This window comes from Temnothorax longispinosus, chromosome 2, assembly GCF_030848805.1.
Source record: "Temnothorax longispinosus isolate EJ_2023e chromosome 2, Tlon_JGU_v1, whole genome shotgun sequence".
Lineage (NCBI taxonomy): Eukaryota > Metazoa > Arthropoda > Insecta > Hymenoptera > Formicidae > Temnothorax > Temnothorax longispinosus.
In genome coordinates, this window is record NC_092359.1 from 22,244,189 (window position 1) to 22,261,877 (window position 17,689).

Sequence of the window (17,689 nt, forward strand, 5' to 3'; positions counted from 1 at the left end):
ACTTTTCTCTCATGGTGCTGGATCTCGCCGAAGCGTAAATGAAAATATAAAAGGATAAAACATGCATAAAATATCATCTGTTTTTATGTATTTAAACTGAATACAATAATTTTTCCACAATGTACGATATCTTCTCTTTTTCAACTAAAATGAAAATTTCTTAGATGTATAAATCACCTTTCCCTTTAAATAGTCAACTACAGATTAAATCTATGTATATTTATGTAACATATTGTATATGTTATATAATTATGAAATAAATAGGCTTAATTAAAAGCGTTATTGTAGTTAAAGTGTGATTCGTACATGAATAAATATGATCTTTGGTGATAATACCGTTTTATCGTGATAATTGAGATTGCCTGTTTACATCAGCGTTCAGCGTTGTGGTTTCCCATGTACGGAAGGCTTTATTGAAGGGTTTCAACACAGAAATCGACCGCGGACGAACCGAGAATATTAAATTTATTTCTCTACAATTTTCCATCAGTTGTATTAAACTAAAATGCCTTTCCATGGAGGAAACTATCAATTTTTAACAGCAGAGTTTATTACATATAGGTACACATTATACATTATATTCAAGTTTTTAATATAAAAGCAGGAAGCTTTTCTATCGTCTGTGATAAAAATGCGTTGCATACACGGGAGAACTGACGTTCCCCATGTGTGAGGAAATTCATAAATCTTGCCGAGAGTAGCATGAACGTGTTCACCATTTATAGAATTTGACGCGGGGATCATGCACTGTCAGCTTGCGGCTGTTCATCCGCAATACCTAAATACGTAATATCGCTCGATCTAGTATTCGGTGCCAATCCTGGTCTAGCATAACTCAATATTGGCCGGCTCACCGCCATTACGTGGTTCTACCATTCGAGTCTTCGCCCTCGATTATTCTCTAGGCCATCGCAATTTCGATTCTCGCCTCGATCGATCTCTTCTCCAGCAGGAAATACGGTCATCCTGTTAACGACCAGTCACGCTTGACGCTTGCCAGACGTCTCCATTCCACAATCGCGACAAAGATAAGAGCAGTTTTCCCTTCGGCAATTTTATCGCTATAACATGGCTGTAATATGGAACGTGTAATTACACAAATACAATTTAACCTGACCCGTGCATTAAATAATATTGTTTGCAATATTATTTTAAACATCTTTCTTGTTTTCCTTAAATAATGTAATGTTACTGAAATATTGATATTTACTCGAATCTTTATATGTATAATTGTTAATAGTAATAATTTTAATTTTTATGTAACGATGCTAATTGTTTAGTATGCTAATTGTTTCTTACATACTTCATACTTCATATAAACAATATGAAGCAAAATAAGCATAAAATATTTCAATATATAAAGTAGAAAAGCATAATATAAATATAAGTGTGCTATCTTGCTTATTATTAGAAACAGATGATATTATATGTATGTTGGTGCAAATATCATCGATTCAAATTTTAGTAGCTTTATTGAAGCATAGAAAGTGAATCACATGAACATATATAGGTACAGTGAGCAAGGCGTAAACGAGAAATTACACAAATACATTCACAGTAAATGTAATTGGCCGAATAACCACTCTAGATGATGAATAACAGCTGGGGGAACGCGCTTAACGTTCCAAGAAATTACTACATTTACCAAAGTGTCTAGTAGGTGAAGCAATAAATATGGAATGCAAATATCTCTTGCTGCAATTGTCGCAGTCTTACTTTACAGGAATTATTATAATATAACATATTCATTATTGTTTCTTGCTCTTATTTATTTTTTTTAAGAGAAAAAATTGAAAATAATAAAGAAAATCATATTTTATCACATGACAGTAAACTTGTAAATAATAATAAATAATTACATATAATTGCAAAATATTAGTGATAAAAGAGAACATTTATGATATAATTATAATCTGTATTTGTAAATTGTTTATAATTTATAATAAGGCAAGAATAATACATTGCGAACAATAATGGCTATCAGTTGAAATGCGTTTTCGCGGCTACACACTTTATCTACATAATTTAATTCAATATGCAATTCTTATGAAAATATCGCAATATTAAACGCATTTTACGTGAACATAAAATAAATATGACAAGATAAATTGATACTATCAAACTAAACATTAGATTTACAATGTATTAAAAAATATATTTTATAAAATACAAAAAAATTGTTTTATAAAAGAAAGCTCCAAACATATCTATACAATTCAGTATAAATTAATTAATAATATTACATCCGAAAATTTATCATTAGGACAACGATTTGAGATTTGGTTGGCACTGACAGATAATAATCATAATCACAGATTCACAAACGAGTTTGATATAAAAGATGGATTATGCATTTAAATGGTTATTTAAATAGTTTAAATAACGTATGCATATTAAATAACAACTTGAAATATGGCAAAAGCTTTAGCGAACTGGAATCCTTTCCATTTTATCGTAGATTTTACAAAGCCGTCGCAACAGGTAGAACCGTTTCTAAACACTTACGCAATGTTACGGGATTATATCTGATTGCAACTATGAAAACTAGGTAACTAAGATATCACGGTTCATGGAATAATGGTCCATGAAGCGATAATGGGATTAGGTATCACTAACACAGACGAGCAGCTATTAGTATTCATAATTACAGAAAAATTATACTTTCTTTTAACCTTTATACCTTCTTTAACTCATTAATTATTAATAATATTATGCATTAGTAACGTCATAATAATAATATTAAATTATATGCACCATAATGTCTTAACAAAGCAATATCTCTTATTATACGTACATTATCATTTAAATTCGTTTTATTGTTAAGATTAAGTCGTTGTTTTTATATATATTTAATGTGTGCCAACAAATAGATTATTCCTGGATAAATAAATTACTAGCATTATATAGTTATGAAGGTCTCTCTGATTCAAATTAATTGCTTAATTTAGTAAGGTATTGTCGAAGTTACGAGATAGATATTAGTACATTATTAAGAGATAGGTTTACTTTTAATTAACTTTTATGACATAACTTAATAAAAACTCTTACCGTTAATTTGTTTTATAATGTAAAGATGCAAACTTTAATTTTATGCATACTATTTCCTGAAAATTCTTAAAATGCGATTAACTAGAAATAAAAAATTTTATTTCTTACGATTTCTTCGACTTTATTATATAATTTATATCTCATTTGTATTACATTCAATTATTTTTCGACTATAGCAATCAATCTTATTTTAATAAATCCGTTATTAATGCAAAAAATGGAAACTGTGAAATGAGATTCGGAAGGAAGTCAATATAATAAAATAGATCTCTAGAAATTGTTCGTTCTTTTCCATTTGTTCATTCCACCACGTACTACGATAACGTAGAATTACATTCTTTTGTAAAATGCAATGCGGTACCCGTGAGACAGCTAACGTCCTATCGCGCTGAAATTTTCGTAGTCATTCCGTCGAATCGATATAATCGCTTTGCACAATTTCATTATAAATCCGATTGCGATTTCGTTGAAATGCAAGTATTGCAAAACTCAATCAGGTTGTAAAACTCACTCAAGGAGCAAAGAAATTTTCATCATTATTTATATTATAATTCAAAATATCCATCCATCCAAAATATCCGTCAAAATAAAATTGTATATATTTTCATATTTGGAACATACGTATACAAAATTTATGCATATAAACGGAACTATATTATCGTAGAAGATGGCTTTTTAATCGTATATGTTTATATATTATAATTTTACATTTGTATTCAAAGCTATCGAAATCATGAGTTAACATAAAAATGTTATAATGAGTAAAAAAAATTACAGTTTAGTAAAATTTCCAATTTGATATAATTCTAACAATACATGATTAATATCTGCTTACATTAATATGCATAGATACTATGTAAAGTAAAGTTTTCAAAATATAATGTATTTCTTGCGGTATATTTTTTTAGACAGAATATTTGCCGTATATTATTCTTTAATGTTCTCTCAAAGTGACGACATTTATCTGTGCAACACATAAATATTAAACAATATCACATTGTATCATGTATATTATATTATGGAATTTTTTTGTCATTATGTTTCTTCACCATCGTTGCGGAACTTTATTATGCAACCGTGCATGTGCAAATTTATACTGGCGAACACGTTAAAGCTAATGGCAGGCAGTCGTGGCCTCTCATGTTATCCAATAGTCCACGGGTCCTGCAGGACGCATTCTCGTGTGCATCCGGAATGCAATTCTGACGATGAATGCAATAAGCGCGAGGAAAATGCTATGTTTGGAAAACAGTGGAAGAATCCTCTAATGGAAATGGAACAGCACTTTTTATGAATCCATGCGCGAAGCATGGATATAACCTATGTTATGTAACGCAGAGAAAAGGACCCCGCACAACGGTCATGGGGGGTTTTGGCTCCCAGTCAAATTTAACAATAATGTAGGATAATTTAGTTCATAAAATGCTGATGAAAAGTGTCTATAGGCAAAAAGCCCAAAAATGGACAGTTTCCGAGATATAAGTCATTAAAGAGTGGAAAAATGAGAGTTTCAGGTTTCAGCTAATGGCAGTTTGCAACAGGCTGAATGCCATGCTTTCACTAAAACATTTACTTGATTGCTGAATGAATTATACTTATGCACAGTATGCGTGTTCAAAACGTTTTTCTCTAAAATGCTTAGTTTTTGAAAGAAAAGGGGTGGGCGGGTGATCTCAGACACCCGGTATATGTTGCATACATGTCATTCGATGCAATGACATTATATTATGTATGGTTTGATCATTGACTTGACTATGTGAACACGCATACTGTGCATAAGTATAATTCATTCAGCAATCAAGTAAATGTTTTAGTGAAAGCATGGCATTCAGCCTGTTGCAAACTGCCATTAGCTGAAACCTGAAACTCTCATTTTTCCACTCTTTAATGACTTATATCTCGGAAACTGTCCATTTTTGGGCTTTTTGCCTATAGACACTTTTCATCAGCATTTTATGAACTAAATTATTCTACATTATTGTTAAATTTGACTGGGAGCCAAAACCCCCCATGACCGTTGCGGGGTCCTTTAGGACTGCAATAATCTACACATTGAATTTAATATTACAACTTACAGCTTATTTTTGATTTTATCTACCTTGATTTTTCTACTGTATACGACATTTTTAACCATGCATAATCTTCTTGACAATGAAAAATTTGACCACAATAAAATTAAATTCCTAAATAATTCTTATATTTCATAGGATCTAATTAGATAATATACATCATATGTATAAATCTAATTTTATTGTTACTAATAGAAAATAATATGTAGAATGTTAATTAGATAAAAGCACATATTATACATTATTATTTTATTTAAAGTAGCAACAAAAGAAGACTATCAATGCGCATACACCTCTCAGATCATTTATTAATTTTATAATTTATGTAAATCTGTACGTGATCCATATTAATAAAACAAGATAATGTAACAGTAAAATAATTACATATCGATAATTATAATATTGTTAATGCATATTTTGCATTCACAATAAATTATTAAATTTAATAATCCAAAGATTAAATAACCGTTATAAATAAAATTAATTACGCAGTATTTAAGAAAATTAAAAACGTATTTTGTAAACGGAATATTTTCTGAGAATAACAATGTGCTTTTTTTTTAAATATTTTTCTAAATATGAAACAGCTATAATGCAACTTTCTACACTAATTCATTCCTTGTCTTAAAAAATACTTTATCGTCTTGTACGCATATTAATTTCACATTACTTACTAACGTTTCATCTCATTTCAACAAATACACTTTCACATAGATTTACTCAAGCACATTTTAATATAACACTTCAATTATAAAGCAATCTATACCCAGTTAGATATACGGAGAAAACCGTCAACCGCAAGAAAATCACAGTTCGTAAAGCATAAAGCTTTTCGTTCGCTGTTATTTAAAATGGATATAGGTCAAACCAATTGGAAAGCTGCCAGCTGTGTGCTTTGCAAAGTTGGGCTCGGCTTGCAAAGTGGACATTCCTTGTTGATGCATTGACAGTCGAGGTTTTCCTTTCGTGAAAGACGTGACTGCAATTGTTAGTTTCTCTCATACATGTTTCAGACTGTTTCAATGAATATATACTGGAGAGATTTTAACAAATAAAAATAATTTTTAAATTAATATTTATAATATTTTCTAAATCTCGCGAAGTACCTATGGGTAATATTTTAGCTTGTCTAATTAATGTTAATTAAATATTCATGTGGTGAGAGATTTACACTGCCAGTGGCTCTATACAAAATGAAGGCGTAGAATCTGAGATTCTATGATAATTACGTTTTTTGCATAATAACCATACATCATCTGTTGGCCGTGTGCCATTTTGTAGCACTCATTTTCGATCAAGAATAATAAGTCGCTACGTGGAATTAGTTTCTTCATAGACATGTAGTAATTTGCAAGTCTTCTTCATTATATTATGGTTGAAAGATAATTTCTCATTTATTGTATGATATATTACAATAAATTTAGTGTTTTAACATATGTTATTTTCTTAGGTAAAGTAAAAAAGTTCTTTATACATATATGTAAATTAATGTCAAAAGAATTGAAAATAATTGTTGAGATAATTATTACTTCTTAATTACAAGAAAACAAATTACGTTTTTATAAAAACTAAATAACTTTATATAATAACTTAAAAAAATAGCATAATTTAAATAAGATTGTTGAATATTAATTATACGTTACAGCAAAATATGTATTGCAATTGCAAAATACAGAAAAATCAATATAAATAAATATTACAAAAAATAATTCACATGTCATGCAAAATATTAGAGAATATAAGTCCTTTGAGGTCGACAATATGCAATAATTAATATTCATTTAATTAATGCTAGATATGCTATAAGAGAGCAACTCACAGTATATTACAGTTGCCTCATTCCCTAGGGGGTTTGTATTTTCCCTCTTCAATTTGCATAGAGCAAACATTATCTGTGAATACATGATTATAGTCGAGTTTCATTTACCACTTTGGAAGAATCTCATTAACGGGAGGGACGTCGGAGAAAAAGAGGAGATATTATAAATGAGTCAGCAAGAAGTACATGTTATATATAGATAAAATATACCCTAAAGTAATCTAATAAACACGGATGCGAGAGAGAGAGAGAGAGAGAAAGAAAGATTTAATTATAATTACTTTTTTTACTCGATACGTATATGTGATATATTTTTTCCACATCATTTCGTTCATTAGAAAACTATTAAATTCGATTTGCGCTAAAAGCAATCCTCACAGTATCTAACCATTAGAAAAAACGGGCGTGCTTTGATCATATATTTATGGAAAGGTTCATTGAAAGGATGAGAAAGAAAATGAAAATTCCTGCGTCGAGGGTGGCGTCCAGTAGACAAACAGTCGAAAGAAATAAACGATTTAAGTTCTGCCAATGGTTTAAATTAGTGTCTTCCATAAAAAGAATATAAAACTAATTCGATATCTATTATATGGTAAATTTATGTTTGCAAAAAGACTAGTAAAATAATAAGAAATAAATTCAGAGAGAGAAATTCAATATATCTTCTTGTATCACTATATACTTGCAACGCACATAGTACCTACATATTACTTTACACAATTATGTATCATATAATGTATACTACATTACATCATTCTTCAAATGCATATATTGCGACACTGCATTATTGCAGTTCTTTAAATAGATAACCAATTTCTTTTATCCTGCTACTTATATTATTTATAGGAAAATACTGTATCCCTGTTCCTCTTTCACAAGCCAGATTAAGTAAAGACCTTGTTCCCGGTACTGCTTGATCCCTTTCTGTCAAGGCTGATATAAACTTTGAACCTTTACATCGGGGAATAAACAATGATCCGTTTTCAACGAAGAAGACCTTCAATCTTATCATCTTAAGACGTTAAATCTATAAGATGTATAGACAAATGCCAATATTTCTGAAATGCCAATATTTCTATGAATAATTGAGTAAACGATATCATGTATTCTTGCTAAACAATATTTGTCATAAGTCCGACATGTGTATCCTGATTTATATAAGCAATGTAATTCAACATTACGCAAACGATTAAAATTGCGATCTCTTAAAAGCAATATGGACAATATTCGACGAAGAACACGAATATATTTTCAAGCTTAAGATCACTTTATCTTTTTATCTATATCTCGCATATACAATTCTCACCAATCGACCTATGAAAAAAAGAACGTTTATACTTTAGAACGTTCGATTGCCATCGGAAAATAGCCATCGCTCCACTTTGGCATCCTTTCCGTTCTTTCTGGTTATCTCTGCTCTATTTTATTTCGCGACTAAAACAGCCGGACGCGCCACTTGCGCGCGGATCAATTGGAACTTCCCGATAATGCTCGTGTACGAGTAGATCTCATACAAAGAGAAAATACAAGCATCTTGAACCGAAGAAATTTCTCGTGGAAATACCCTTTTCGTAAGCACAGCTATAAGGCAAGGCAGTAAAAAGAAAGTGGTCACTTCTTGTGGAATGTAATCTATAGATGTGCAATGTGATACCAGCATATATATTTTTCTATATCTTGCATGCATATATATTTTTAATTTATTATAAATCAATGCTGTCAATGCTTCTCAATGATTAACTAACTAATTCTTCAAAAACGTTCATCTTTCTACAAAATTTAATCTCTTGATATCTTTTCTTGTTATAACGCTTCTTTAAGTAAATAATTTTTCAATATTTAGTTATATTTACATTTATTCTCTGTTAAAATATTTGTAGCAAAAATAAAAAATTCATAGAAATATAGCAGTCTTTAAGTTTTCATAAACTAATATATTCCGTCATAAGCAATGAAAATTTTATTTGTATTTTGCTTGACAACTACAATTATTATGGATATATTATTCTTGAAACGTCGTTACGTTATAGGCAGAGGATCACTGTTACAAATTGATATGCAATTGCAGCCGCATTATGCGCTTTCGGATATGGAACGCATGGCACGGATTTCCTATAAAGGCGCGCATAAAAGCGTGTTACCACCATCGATTCGGGTCAAAGGTACCATCCACAAGAGAGAATATGCATTTACCTAAATTTCCGCGTAAATTTTGCCAACAGATCCTACAATGCATTTTAGATGTGCCTCACCGATCCGTGACATACAGAAGACGTAAGTGTGCATCCAAGTGGAAAAAAAGATATATTTTCTTGCGCTCGATATGCAAGAGAAATTTATGCTGAGGCGTTATCACGTCGACTAAAGAAATCTTTGTTTCGAGTTTGCGCGGTATCTTCTTCTCAACTATCTCTTCTCGAGTCTGAACGAGAACACACAAACAAGAGAAATAGATGTTATCACAAGAAACTGTGAAATTTATCTTCAAGAATATATATATACGCGATATGAAGAAATAATCCGAACAAGTTTTCAAGAAAATAATAGATGTATTTTTATTTTAGATTGCGCATATCTTGTTTCGCATATCTGAGAGACACTTTACATGAAATGTAAAATAGAGCATGCTTCTTTTCTACAACAAGTTTAAAGTAGAAACAAATAAATCAAAGCACTAGAAACAACAAGTTAGTCAAATTTTGTCGAAATCTTCACGATGTATTTTTTGACAAATTTTATTATAAAAATAATATCAGTCAAAACTGTTATGATGATCGATATACATAGCTTTGAATCAAGGAAATAACAATTATATAGCTCATATATATATGTATACTCATAAATGCATAAAAAAATATCGCGAGCACAGTTGACTATATGGTACGTGCACGTGTTTCTCATCATTATGAAAGTGTAATACAAGTACTCGACTTATTCATAGCTATAACCTTCACACCTTCACTGTACCGTATGCCTTGTAGGGAGCGATATATTATGTTCTCATAAAGCTTAGTGTATCCACTCGCAGTAAAATAATACAAGCGCTTAACTTGTTTACAGTTGTGTGTAGATCATATTATGCTATCATAAAATTTGATACTTAATTATGAAATAGAATAAACAGGAAGAAGAACAAACTTGTTATCACGAACTTGGAAGAAATAATTCATCATGAATATCGCAATATATATATGATGTGAATTGTTTACTATAATAATTTACATTAATTTTATTGCTATATTAAGATTATATTCTGCAGTTTTTTATTTATTAGCTGTTTATTTATTAGCTTTTTTATTTATTAATTGTTTGTAAAATCAATTCTCGTGAATATTTTTTAGAAATAGCATTTAACACTTTATAAGATATCTAAATAACATTAATTTGCAAAGGTTCTCGCAGACGATTGCAAGAGATGTAAATCTAGAGTCAACATGAAATATGTAAAATCCGCATACATATGTATGCGGTAACCGTAACAGTATTATTTAGGTTTTATATCAAACCAAGAATTCAAGACAGAAAAATTTATGTAAAAAGATAAATAAAACTTAAAAGACCATAACATTTCAGCATCGTAAAAACACACAATAAATCGTAATAATAACAACACTGTTTAAGATATAACTAAATATATACATTTAGAAATAAATAATTATGCTTTGCAAGTTATAATAGGATTAACTAAAGTTAATTAACAGATAGAATTGAATAGAAACTATAATACCATGAAAATAATCATTGGTTGGACTAACTGGAGTAAAAATGTTGTATATATATTATTAACTTTAATAAATGAATTGAATAATGAGCTTAATAAAATAAGCTAACAATAAGAATGAAAGACAATTAAGGAGCTAGTTAAAAAGAAGCATAAATACGAGAGAATGACCATTTTCTTAATTTTACTTGAATTGTAAGAGGATTATCTTTGAATCAAATTTAAAGTAGAATATCAGAAGAAACTAGGTTTCTAACGCGGTTGCTATTCTTAGCTTATTTCCTCATTTTTTCGATACTTCACAAATTCATACAAACTTTCAAAAATAATAGCAGCTTATACTACTCTTTTTGCAAACTTTGCAAAGGCTTCAGAATTTTCATGCAATTTCTTAATTGGTAATTTCCTTTTTATATCGCGATATTGTACATTTTTTTTTTAATTTATTTACGTAAAGAAGTTTTACTTTTAATAATTTACTCTTATTTTAATAAATTCACCATTATTTTGTAAATCCTTAGAGTTGCATACGTCTTTGTTATTAGAATGCCGAGTAAATTAAATTATCGCGTTGAAAAGAAGAAAGAAACGCATTTCAGTGAAATATTTGTCAAGAAAAGAAAACATTTATCCAGGCTAAGTCAATACAGAACATAAAAATTATCCAACATACAAATAAAACGTGTTTGCAATTTTATTTGAATATTTCTGCAATTTCTATGTTTTAATATAATTTTACTTCTTACACGATTTGAATGCAATGTAATGTTTTCCTTCATTTTCCGACAAACTGCAGAAAACCACTCGTAAAGCTAAGCCAGTGACTGTGCGCCTCTGTCAATCGTGCTCTGATTGCAATCCTGCATCGAAATAGAATCGCGGATTACGCCTATTCACACGCTGATGAAATTCGAATCGTGGGGACTTCGTAAAAAAACGAAGGAAAGCGCGAAGGGATATAACTGAACAAGCTGTCACTTTCTTTTTTTCGCAATTTCGGCAATCGCTTGGCAGGTATATCACCACTTAGATCCGAACGAATCCGGGAGGAAGAGGTGAAACTGCTGATAACAATGAAGGGGATAATCCCTGTAATAAAGCCCTTCATTTCACAGTCATGTGTTTGTGTGTGTATGTGTGACCACACTTGAATCGTTACTTCATCATTTTAATCGCGACGTATAGTTATTAATCGTTTCTGTTGATTGTTAGAACCGACGGTCGACGGACATTATTGATGCATGAGCTGTGTCACTAGTACTTGTTGTTCCATGTATACTACGCACGAAAGTTTACTATACACACATACATACACTTTAGAAGTACAAACTATGCAGAATATCCCAGAAATATCAAACTCCTCGTCTCAACAGTAGACATATTTTAAATCAACATTTCTTCCATTAAACCACTAACAATTTCTAAATTATAAATAATATAATATAATTATAAGTACTATGATTAAGAGTGAATGACATTTCGCGAATTAATTTGCAGTGCACAAATAGATTATCTTAATTTAATTTAAAATATATTTTAATAGATTTAAAATACGATTATAGAAAGATATAATTTAATGCTGATGATTAAAGAGAATCAAAGCGATATTTGCTTTTCATTGAAGCTCAATAAATTCTGATAAGATTACAAATATGTAGCAGAACAGATATAACATCACTTTTGTGAGAGTAATAATAGTGATTAGATAAATTATTGATGCTAATTCAATATAAATTATTGATGCTAATTCAATATGTGCATGGAATTTTGATCAATAGGATAATCGATCTAAACGAGGGCATCGTTTGCTTCACCGCAGTTTGAACTGACGCAAATCCCGGTGCTCGCCCAACGGTAGCCATGGCAACAGGTGGCGCGGGTTCTCTCAACCCTCGCTCATCGTTATGAACATCTTACCTCTTATACATTACTCTCCATCCTAACACTTGCAATCCACTAGCGATCGCACTCTTTGGGTAGCAGATGCAAGGATCAATTATTTTCTAACTTAGAAAATGTTATTTAGAACGTTAGAAATGTTGAAACAACATTTTAATACCTTCAAATATCCTTAATCATCACTACTAGTATGCATTTGACTATACATAATTTAAATACATTTTTTTTTTAATAATATATTCTAAATTTCTTGTAAATACATATGTAATAAATATTGCATTTTGTAAAAAAAAAGGAGTAATTTGCTTATCATTACCAATATTAGAATTAAATGTTAATTTATTATAGATGCGTAGGAATAATTTCTACAAGTGATTTATGATACTATTTCAAAAATTAAATTAAATGTTTAAATATTATACTTTTTTGTATAATCGAATATAAAATTGTTTATCTTGAATATCCTGCAATGCTGCATGTCGCAGCGCAATGAGATAATAAGACTAACGATAGTTCTTCGTATTTCTGTACTTATCGATTTTGACTTTCCTCAATAGTATTATCCCTAGGCGACCTGATTTCATGGTTGAGATAAGTTGAAACTGGAAATAGAGAATACCTTAACTAGCGCGAATAATTTAAATTCTATGGAAATATGCCAGGGGCTATTAGCCAAGTGCAATCTTGCTCGAACCCATTACCGTCCTCATGGATCAGGTAACTTCTACATAAATGACGAGATGATGACATTTGATCCAAAAACATTTTTGTACGCCGGACATACAAAAACATATGTTTCGGTAATATTTTTAGAAATGCACTCTCGTGCAAAGAATTATTTTATCCATAAAATATTTGAAAGTGTAAGTAATTATTATTTTATAATTTGCTGGTTATTTAAAATTTCAATCTTTAAATATCTCTCACTGGAAATGTATAAGTTTGTAGAATATTTTGTTCTTTTAGCAATATAAATATATAAGATGAAAATAATTTTACTTATCTTAGCGTAGAAGTTATGGTAATTAAATACAAGTCATAGTACAGTATATCGCGAGTAAATAAATAAATTTTTATATGTGATGCATAAGTTTCAAGTTATCTGAACTAATATAGCGTAAAATATACGATGCTGCATTTCGCTGTGTGAATAGTCAATAGTATTCCTTGGACATTGATAATGTATTGCTGGGGAATGTGGCAACAGCTGGATCTAAACCAATATGTACCAGTGTGGTCGAATGGCGTCGGTATCTCGACTAACTAACAGATAACTCCGTATTGCACGATTCCGTCGCGATTGATACCGGTCAGTGTACTCGTTGTGTACTCGATATACAATTACGCCAGTAATTGTCCTATTGATCGAAGTAATATCGTTGGATTGTCACGGTAGGGTATGCGCGAAATTCGCATGGTGCGAATCGTGAAACGATTCTTCGGGTTCAATGCACATTGTCCATCGACCGTTAGCAATGTGATTTCGATCGAGTATTTGTTTTTGAAGGTTGCGAAACGCTATTAAGTGTTTGGCCTACGAGATTCCGAGGTCAGTTTGCCCACGCGCAATGTCGGATTAAACTGTTTTGTTAAGAGCTCATTCATAGAACACGGGATTAATCGCGTGAATTATTAGCATACCGTAAATTTCGATCGGCATTTATGCCTAACCTAAATTAATCTAAAAATCAAAATCTGCATTTTGTGTTTTCTTTTATGTTTTTTTTTTTAATTGTAATATAGAATTGATAGGAAGATACTAAAAAATTTTTTCCCCAGAGATTGTATTGTCTATGACTGTAATATTTGTCTATTATGTGTTACACGAAAAAAATTTTAAAGTATAAATAAAAAGAGAATGCAAATCAAGCATTGCAATAACTTTTTATGGCAACAATCTGTCTTTAATTAAGATAATTTATAATTGCAATAATAATCAGTAATATTACTTAAACACTTAATTAATAAATTGAACAATGTCCTCATTTTAATTAATTGCATGTAAAAGTTCCGCAATTACTAGCCAAAAGTATGCTGGAGGAAATAATTAGTCGGAAATGGGATTCCTTCTTTTATCGTATTGTAGTTTAATTGTAATAGCGAGAGCATTGTCCATCGTCTGAATAGGAAATGAAGTTAACTACTTTTTGTTGCAAGAGCATGCCTTGCAAACTAATTGCAAGTTAAGTTAAAGCAATAAGCCGAAGTTGAAACTTGAATATACATACATTATATATAGAAGCATTTAACTCAATATATCTATGTATATTAACTACGGCAGATCAAATTATTCATGATCACTTCACGTTAAATCTTCTTCGAAGAAGATTTTTGCCAAACTTTTTGTAGAAAGTATTAATAGACGCAGTATATTTTACATATATTTAAAAAGAACAGATAAGCATAAATTTAACTTAAATATTTTACTACCGTAATCCAATATGATAAATTCTAAATAATTTTATTACTTCTATTGATAACAACGAAATAAATTTTGCATTGTATACATATTTTGGTAAAGAGGAAAGACGATACAAATTATTGCTGTGCATGTCTGTTAATATATAATTGATATTTTATTACTCCGCAATTTCATGTATTGTTATAGGATTATAGAAAAATATTATTCGGATATGATTACAACGAAAACTTTCATAGCGCCTTGATCATTTGTGATTATCGATAACTACTTAAGCAAGTGGCCTGCTTCTGACATTAGGGGGGAAGTGCACCTCGTAAATCGACGTAAAAATGTCAGAGTATTCCCGAACATATGTATAGGTATAAGCAACATGTGGATTGGACATTTTAATGGGCTTTCGCGTAACGATGAGAAGGTAGGTACTAAAATTTCTCGATGTCGTCACAGTTTCCTTCTTTTCTGCATAAAGCACTGAACAGATAAAATTTATAGTGCGGCAAGGAAAGATCCACTACTATAAATTACAAAGGGTCCTCTGAACAAAAATTCTATGCCTATGGAATAAAGAGGTTTCTCGCATAGCAAGCTGTTAACTTTTGATATATATTATATATATATATATATATATATATATATATATATATATATAATTATATTAAATACTAAATAGCTATATCTTTTTGCACATTTATATAACTCTGTTCTACTTCGTCCTACTTCGTCCTACTCTGTCTAATAACAGTACATGCAGCTAAAGTCAAGAGTATAAATTTTCTTAAATTAAATGCAGTAAGTTAAACTAGACGGTGTTCATATAAATTAAAAAGGTTTATGTTAAATTTTAACAAAGGTACTGAGATATGATTATTTATTTAGAATTTTAAAAATTTGCTGTGACTTTTAATTTGTACATATATATGTTTGTGTTAAACTTATATAATTTATTACAATATTTTTATTTAAAATACTCTGTTACTTTTGACTAATTGTAAGATAGCTTTATTTGCGCTTATTCGGCTTTGACAGATTTTACTATAAAGTTTAAAGTTGTCAAGAAATATTTGAAGTTCTGTTAAAAGTATTCTCTAATAAAAGTGTAAGAAAAACCAATATATTTTGGTTTTAAAGTTTTTCATGGCTTAGAAGTGCATTACGCTCACTTTCATTTATTAATATTATCTTCTCTCGATACGAATGTAACATTTAAAAACATATTCATAATATGACTTATGTTTTAAGTTTAAAGAAACTATGAACATCGCAACTTATAGAAACTTATTTCTTTTTTTTGCGTAAAATACATTATTAGTAACAATTAAATAAGAAAATGCTATGTATATCTATTCACTATTGTATTAAAAAATATTCGGTCGTTATTCTATAAACTGTACAAGAATATACTAAGAAGACATGGAGTAATTCATTTTAAAGCTAGAGAGATAACTAATTGCGCCTTGACCCATGTAGAGCACTCAGTGAAAGCAAAATTATTTACCTCATGACTGCAAAAAAAAGATTAAATGAGTGAATAATTTTTCTGGTACTTGACAGTTGCATGCTCGCAAAATTTCACAAAATTATATTTTTGTCTGTAAACTTTAATATATTTAAAATATATTGTATGTAAGATGACATGTCTTAATATTTTTATGCATTATTTTTATAATATTTATAAAATTAGAATTTTAATGCTAATTTAAGATATGCTTATTTCAGACAGGATTACGTATTGCGCAATTCTTGCATTAAAATAAAATTTAAAATATTAATCTAAAAGATTTACGATATCATATATACAGATAACGTTATATTTATTAAGTTTTAACAACTACTTATGTTCTTGTATGTTCACTATCCAAGTATCCATCAATGTAGAATACAGCTGACAATGAATCAACATACTCTGTATCTATGCGCTCTTCATGCATTATAGATACAGAATAACGTAATTTATACGGTTGAACGCTTGTGTACTTTTCGCATCTATACGAACTAATTTGCGACGTTAAACGCCCTTTCATTACGATCGCTTCTATATTCTGGTGGACGAGATGTAATTTTGCTGCCTGTTTGTCTGGCGTTTTCGCCTGAGTTTCCATTAGAATATATTATACGGACGAACGACCGAAAAGCAGTCATCCGCATACGATGCAATTTCAGATCTCCACGCAATATCATCCGATAAATATAACACTGAACATTGTCGATTGGCTTTTGGATTCATTGAATTTTATTCCATGAACGTGCCCAGCAAAACGCTGCAGTCTCATTGGTTTGCGAATAAACAACTGTATCGTACAATACGCATTCGAGTAAACGTATTAATTGATAGACATGTGCGAAAAATTTTTCTGACGTAATAAAACATCGGTTTTTTATCCAAGAGAATTTTTTTTACGATTATTTATTATTATTACTGAACAACATTCAATAACTTAAATTAATCGACGAACACAATTTGATGCAGATATGTTCTTAACACATGTTTATCTACATTTTGCTAATATAAATAAAATGTTTACAAATTTATTTTATTGGAAATTACGTTTTCTAAATATACCAGCTGCTGCTTACAGGAAATTGATCTATATAGAGTTTTAATCTCCAATGCATAAATAGGTCAGACTGGATTTGCAAAAGATAAGTCAAACGTAGGTCATGCGTGCCGAATGCAGTGAACATGTTAATTGTCCGGCAAAATGCATTTCATG

General features: G+C 30.1%; 1 protein-coding gene and 2 long non-coding RNA genes across 6 annotated transcripts in view; 1 reads left to right on the forward strand and 2 right to left on the reverse strand.

Moving 5' to 3' along the window:
* Positions 1 to 17,689, reverse strand: part of LOC139808979 (A-type potassium channel modulatory protein KCNIP1) — a 121,987-nt gene that overhangs the window by 42,605 nt on the left and 61,693 nt on the right. The gene's annotated exons all lie outside the window — the stretch shown is intronic.
* Positions 1 to 17,689, forward strand: part of LOC139808982 (uncharacterized) — a 54,065-nt gene that overhangs the window by 12,752 nt on the left and 23,624 nt on the right. The window contains exon 4 of one of the 4 annotated variants that reach the window (XR_011730997.1): positions 12,436 to 12,800. The exons of the other annotated variants lie outside the window; for them this stretch is intronic. This is a non-coding gene — a long non-coding RNA (uncharacterized lncRNA). Of the gene's footprint in view, positions 1 to 12,435; positions 12,801 to 17,689 lie in introns of those variants that run through there. 4 annotated transcript variants of the gene reach the window in all.
* Positions 1 to 17,689, reverse strand: part of LOC139808983 (uncharacterized) — a 54,358-nt gene that overhangs the window by 9,095 nt on the left and 27,574 nt on the right. The gene's annotated exons all lie outside the window — the stretch shown is intronic.